This window comes from Electrophorus electricus, unplaced genomic scaffold (assembly GCF_041902795.1).
Source record: "Electrophorus electricus isolate QZ-2024a unplaced genomic scaffold, ASM4190279v1 Scaffold51, whole genome shotgun sequence".
In the NCBI taxonomy this organism is placed as follows: Eukaryota; Metazoa; Chordata; class Actinopteri; order Gymnotiformes; family Gymnotidae; genus Electrophorus; species Electrophorus electricus.
Genome location: NW_027658769.1, coordinates 243,457 through 250,890, shown reverse-complemented (window position 1 = coordinate 250,890; position 7,434 = coordinate 243,457). Strand labels below are relative to the sequence as shown.

Genomic DNA, 7,434 nt, shown 5'->3' with positions numbered 1-7,434 from the left:
CAAACACCAGTATGTTGGCAAGAAACACGGCCAGTTATGGATGTTTGAATTGTTAAGTTCATTTGACACAAAGAAGAAACATTGCATTGTACGAGTTGGAGATGTTCAGCTACCAACAGATATCTCTTGATTACATTTGGATGCATACTGGACTTTGTGTACAATCAATAACTACTGGTACTAACTCAAAGTATGTTTCCCCCTTCAGTTTTATTTTATGCCAGAATAAAGACTTTCTGTCTTTAGAATTCTACATGACTCAAACTGAGATGCAGCAGATCACTTAGCTAGAACAAAGGGTCTTGTACTACAATAATGACTTTTGCTTTATTGCCCATAAGGTCCACCTCTTTTTTCTTTAACCCTCAGATCATCCCGTAGATGTTAGAATTATTCTAATGAAATTATAATTAACATTTAAAAAAATTCCTTAACATCACTCTTAAAATAACTTTTACCTTACAAATGATTTCTTTACCAGCAAATTTGAGTTGGTATGAATTCATCTATTAATTTTTCGTTATTATTTCATTAAATACATGCCCCCCCCCGCCCCCTAAAAAAAGAATAACAGTCCAAATGAAAGGTCTAAATGAATCTTTGCAGTAACAACAGTCTTTTATGCTCTTCCAACCACCCCACCTCCCCCCAGTGGACACACCATGCTCCAGTACATGATTCTGGAGTGCTGTGCTATCTGTGCTCCCCACTAACTCTTCCTACCTGCTGGGGTTTCTCCTTCCTGGACCTGCCTTAAAATGCTTAAAATGACAGCACCTTGCCCTCCATTTACCTGCAACATTCTGCACTGTCACAAACAATATTTATGTGCAGATTAGCAGATGAACCTCACCTGGATGATCCACATTTCATTTCTTTGTACTGTTATAATAATGAGTTACTGTATTTCTACCCAGGTGTTCTATCCAGGTGAACTGTGCTCTGTTTCTATCTCCTATGATGTCTTTGTGTAGGAATGCTGTAGTGTATCTTTCATGCTTACAATTTGTCAGCCATCCTCTACCCAACTCATCTTTGCCCAGGTTTATCCAGGGTTAACCGAAGGAGGATGAGTTCCCTTTTGAGTCTGACACCTTCCAAGTCCCTTCCACCATTCCAGTGAGTTTTTCCTACTGTCACCCTTGCCAATGTCATTTGGCTTATTTATCAGTTGTCACAAGGTGTTAACGTTATTATGCACATGTATATAAAATGTGTATATACTCTATATACATATACATATATATATATATATTGCATTATTCTCTGCACCTTAAATGTTATTTGCAGTTTGGATTGGATTATAAAGTGAATTTCATTGGTGAGTACTATATTTTTTGGTGACAAAGTATAATCTAATCTTTACAAAGCAGTGACCAGAAAGGAAGAGCTGGATGAGGCTTTGGTCCCCATGATAGTTAGAGACACACAGCCATTTAGCATAGTTGAGGATAAAAGCTTCAGGGACTTGGTAGCAAAATTGGATTCAACTTATATTCTCCTAACTAGGAAGGTATGTGTGGTGACATGGATACATTATGAGAGTAGTATTAAAAATATATATAATTATTTTCTTCCTTCCCTTTAGACTGTAAAGGCCATGGTTGAGGCCAAATGTCAATAAGAGAAAGAGAAGGCCAAAGCTGAGGTCCAGAAAATTCCTGCAATGAGTTTGTCAGCAGATATGTGGACATCTCTTAATGTGGATGCCTTCTTGGCTGTGACCTGCCATTTTATAGATGACAACACATTTCTGTAGTCTACACTACTTGGTGTTGTGAAATTCCTGCAGGCGCATACGGCTGAAAATTTGGCCTGTGTGAAATCCTCTCTTATGGAAGAATGGGAAATAAAATAAAGTCACATGTCTGGTTACTGATGGCACATCTAATATGATTGCCTGTGGAAATAGCTGAAGCTGCCTCATGCGCTTCAAAAAAAAAGAAACTGAGGTTGAAACAAGGTGTTGGAGCGATTAGTAGAACTCAGGGAGCCTGTGGGGGCAGATTTGGCGGGTTTACAAACTGATATTCCTGCGCTGATCTCTGATGTATACAGTAATGTATGTCGGTGCCGGTCTATACTGTATTCTTTTCACAAGGCAACTGTGGAGCTGTCAGACCTCAGTGGCAGGCATAATCATATCCCAACACATTTCAGACTAAAGGATTTGAACTCCCTGGCACTTCCAGACACCTAACTGGCTATAATTTGATGGGGAGGATGCAGGTTGTCTGCATGCCTCTGGAATGGCTTCTTTGACCTATTCACACAGCGATCGAGAGCCTTACACTAATGCCAGAGTCCCTCTGATTTCATACTTTTCTCTGCATTGTCCAAGATTTGTAAACAAGCACAAATCCATGGGTAAAGTTTTGTAATCAAGAACACACTCTCATGTACTTGGAACATGTCTTAGCAGATTGTGATTTACAAGCAATGTTATAAGCAACACAAGTTCAAACAGGTGGTTTGTTGACAAGGGGTCATTCATCAAACAAAACCCACATGGCCCATATGGGGATCAAACCCATGACCTTGGCGTTATTAGCACCACGCTCTGACCAACTGAGCTAATCGGCCTTTCTCCGTTCATTTTGCAGTTTTTGGTACAGCACTGAAGGGAACCTTTCCATGAAATTGTAGACTTGGTGTCCACAAGATTACGGCCACTTTTTCGACCGAGCATAGGTGAAAGTTGACACTTATTGTTCCCTCTGACAAATGGTTATTCTGCAGCCAACTTTTGAATTAAACTTCAAAAGCAAATGTGGAGAAGCTTTTGTTAAAGAGCAATTCAGTGCAGTTGTACACAGTGACGAAATCATCAATTGCAAAGTCCACTGAGCTTTATTGCTGTGAGTTACATAGTGCTGTCTATTACACCATGAAATCTGCCATAACAACAAAAATGTAATGTCTGATTCTGTGAGCCAAGGAATATAAACCTTTTAGGGACATATTTAAAATATCAGATTTTCTGCCTGAGCACAGAGTAGGCATTTTTTTCTAGCTTTAACCATACGTCCTCTTTCTTTGGAAATCTGTGTCATTGCTGCATGAATAAGCAGAAAGATTTTGAGCAATTTTTTGTCTGGGTCTAAGGGGCAATTTATTCAAACCAAAAGATGCTATTTTAGCTAGTTTGTCAAATGAACATGTCAAACCGACAGAGACAATGTGTCTAGCTACAGAGCTCTGCAAGGTTTAATTCTTGGAAGTATTTGAAGCCATAGAAAGTTATTCTGTAAGCATTGCTTAACTCAATAAAAAGAGACAGTTAGAGCCAATGGCTGCCAGATCTAACATAGCTCACATTTTATAGTGTTTGCATAGCATATCAGAATCTGCAAGAACTATTCCTGTCATTTCAGGAATAATCTTTTTTGACTTCACAGCTAGATGAAATATTTAGGGTGGATGCAGGATTTGGTATGATCTCCTAGAGAATTGCCATTCCACTGTGTCTTCAGCTTTTGTCCGATCTGCAAACAAGTCCCACTCTAGGAGAACTAGGTCAAGTGGTAGAGTGCTCTTTTAGTATGTGAGTGTTAGTGGGATTGATGCTCACATTCTCAAGTCTAGAATTTGTAGTTTTTTTCTATGATGAAATCCTTTCTGATAGCAAATGTTTTCGGGACCTGCTAATACGCTTATGCCATGCACACATTACGTGACTTTTGAAGTTTTCAAATTGATGTATGGCTCACACTGCACAACTGTATGTCTTGGAATCTGGAAAGCTTAATTTGTGGTATCTCAGTGGCAGACATAATCAGTGATAAACCACTGATATGTCAACTGGTCTTAACACAGACAGATTTAACTTACTCTGTTGAGACTGTGTCTAACTTAAACCTTTCCTTCAAATAGAAGAGATCCTTGTTGCAGAGGTAATGTTTTTACCTTTATATGGTTTTCCCACTCATAGTCATGCAACACACAAATGCAAACCTCTCACAGACTGTCTCACACACATCCAGTTATTCATCTGAACACATGATGTTTCTGCCTCTGTACCGCTGTTAGTTATGCAATGGTTCCTCAATACTAGCACTAACTGAACAGGGTTCTGTATAAATATGATCTTTATAACAGCTGCCATAACAGCAAAAATGTAATGTCTGATTCTGTGAGCCAAGGAATTATTATTGATATTGTGAATATTTAATAACCTCCAATGCCAGCAAATTAAATTTCACAATATTGTGAAAATTGTAAAGGATACTTTATTCATGTCCTCATTGCTAAAGATTGTATCGCTTTATCACAGCGATACGCTAGTTAGCTAGCTAACAGTTGAGGTCAGCGAGTGTCAAACTCGGGGCTATAAACCATTCCTTGTGGAACCATTTCATTGTTCAGCTTTCAACTTTGATCGTTTAGGTGCTGGTAGTTTGTTAGCTAGCTAACTGTTCAGCAATAGAAAACCTACTTTTGTATGATTTAGAGACCCAAATTCACAAACCTGTGGGTTTTCAAATGTATCGTTCTCTCTAAATAAGCAAAATGAGTTAAGCCATTACTACAGCTATCGGACTGTTTGAACTACAATATTCGACTGTTCATTTATTGTTAATTAGATTAAATTAACTTTCATAAACATTCTGTATTAATAGAATGTAGTTTGTAATGACTGATTAACTGTGTATATTCAACATGAAGCTATTCATATAACGTTTCAAGTTTGGTTTATTTGTAACATACATTTATTTGCCACTTTCATTTTTAGGCTGTAAAATGAAAGCTCCTTGCTCACAATCATTGCTATAGTTTGATCAAATTCATTTATATATATAAACTCCCTATTCAATGGGAAGAAACCAGTTCATGTCATTGTGAATTGCTGGTTCTGTAATCAAAACACTGAGGTTCCATATGAGAACAGAAACTGCTGAGACTGTCCATTCTGTGTGCAGTACAATGGCTTCTAAGAGGTATTGCTGTATTTGAGACATGGTGAGGACATATTTTAGTGAAAGTCTTCCAATGATGCACCCTTACCTGAACCATTTTATGCTGTTGCTGCTGTTAAAAAATGCAGAATGGTGATTATAACGAACCGATCCTTGCACAATATATGGAGCACCTCAACCATGGGGTATCAGCTGGTGTCCCTGTGCTTGATGCATCCAAGACTCAACCAGACACTGAAGATCAAGCAGCTGGCTTCCTTCACTCCCAGAGAGGAAGTAGGTTTTCCATTTGAACTGTTGCCTTCTTAGTTAAGACGTATGCATTGTTGATTGCAGTGCCAGAGCTGTGAAACTGTGCAAGGTAATGCATGTCCATTGCTGGACTTGGGCAAAGATTGTGAGTGGGTCTTCAAGGGCAAACAGGATCTGATGGCCCACATGTAGTTTGATATTATTCCTAAATAACTAAGTTTACATGGCTATTTGAAAGAAGCTGATCATGTAAGCAGCAAAGACAGAATATCATTCTCTGACTAAGGATTTAGTTGACTCATGTTTAACCCAACTAAACTGTGGTCCTGGCTGATTTTAGTTGGACTATTGAGCCACTGACTCATGCACAGAGTTTTCTGAGTATTTTGCAGTTTCTTACTGTACTGAGTTCTTACTGAGTATAACATCAACTTTGATACATTTGTTTTCTTTTCACCGAACAAAGCCTTCAACTTTGACTGTGGTGACATGAAATCCAGATGTGCAGAGTGTTTTTTCAGTAATGCATCTTTTGCCCGTGCATTTTGATTGCAGTGTTAGGAGGTCATAACTGCTGATCAGAACTTTGGACAAGAGGGCTTATCCTCATGGCTCTCTGACTTTCATGTACAACAACAAACAATATTTTCTTATTTATTTTTTTCCAGTTGTAACAAACCGTTCTGCTGTTTTTTAACTTCTGTCAAATTTTTAATGGTTGTACAGGACAATTACGATGGAAATTGAGGTGTACAAGTGCCACCTTGAACAGACCTACGAGTTGTGCGGGCCTGTCAGACAGCTAAGCAGTATGACATCCAGCACCAGAACCGACAGCTGCGGGCCCTGCTTTTCAACCACCAGCTCAGATGCAGCCAAGATGCAGACAAAGAATTCATTAAGGTGAGTATTATTGTCAATGGTTGTCTTAGAATGGTGCTAAAGTGCTTAAGATAGTTTTTGGCGATTCTATAGCCAAGAATTCTCAAGATCACATCTAGCTGCATTCCTGTTGGGTGTGAATGACAGTTGCTCCTTCCCAGTTGATACAAAGTGACGATAGAAAAAAAGGCGTACACGGAACTGGTAGTGAACACTGTCCTTCAAGTGCATATAAGTGCATACAGTGTTTGAGCCTGCAATCCAGTTCATTACCCTGTCCAACAGGCTCCCAGGTTCCCCTCCACATCTTCTTTGTCAGAGATAAAAATTGATATAAAAAAATGGATACTTGAATACTTTTGGTTACTTTTTTGTTCCTGGCTACCATGCTTTTTAAAGCATTGATTATTTCAAACATTGATTTATCTAAGATAAGCAAAGACCTGTTCTCTCTTGTTGCATTTTGTGGGGTTTTTTTTGTTTTTTTTGTTTTGTTTTCTTTCCAAATGAAGCTGTTGTTTTCATTTTTGGTGGGTTTCATACTATCCACACCAGCTTCCAGGTTTCTGTCCTTTTACATACCAAGCAATCAGCTTCCTTTCTCTTTGCTACAGAGCACCTCTTTTCTGTCCACACCTGCTTGGCTGGTAGCTCTCAGAAGCCTTGCCTTCCTCACCTGTGCTTTTCTGGTTGTGCTGGCCATATGTGGGTCTGGATGTGACTCTGGAGACACATCCTCTCTCCACAACAGCCCGCACACTCTCAGCGGGGGAATCATCCCACCCAAAGAAGCCCACCAAAGTGACACTGAAGCCAAAGCAAAGAGCATCACCAAAACTATGCAAATGTGGAATGACCTGGTGGGTATTCTGCCAGAGAGAGGCAATAGAGAATATCAAGCTGATCTGGTAGTCTGGAAGCAACCACCAGATGGCTGTTGCTTCTGTTGCCCTTTTGACTTCCATCAACATCTACTCAGGCAGTAAAAAGAAATGGTGTACTGGGAGGTAGTAAATCTTGCTAATCAGTACTTGTTTTTGGCCTGTGAAAATACAAACAAACAATACACATATTCAAACACTTCTGAACTACAATTGCTTATCAGGATTTACACAGGCTTATGTTCTTAATAGCACTTTGCTTACAACTTCATCAAAGCGGTTTTGTTCTACAGTATGTGAAAAGTCTACTTTCCCACACAGTTCACATGAGTCTTGATTCGTCCTGCTGGTTCTTCATGTCTGTGAATGTGAAAAATCTAACTTTTTTGCTTGGCTTCAAGCAGTGATCCTTTGATTGTATCATTCATGATTCATTTAGGATTACAACCAAGTGGTTCAATATCCAGCTAGAGGTGTACTCAAGTGAGGTAATAAAATGAAAT

The 7,434-nt window shown here is 39.1% G+C and overlaps 1 non-coding gene across 1 annotated transcript; it reads right to left on the bottom strand.

Moving 5' to 3' along the window:
- Nucleotides 1–2,509: 2,509 nt before the first annotated feature.
- trnai-aau (transfer RNA isoleucine (anticodon AAU)) lies at nucleotides 2,510–2,583 on the bottom strand. Its single transcript has one exon. It is a non-coding gene; the product is annotated as a tRNA-Ile (tRNA).
- Nucleotides 2,584–7,434: the final 4,851 nt, after the last annotated feature.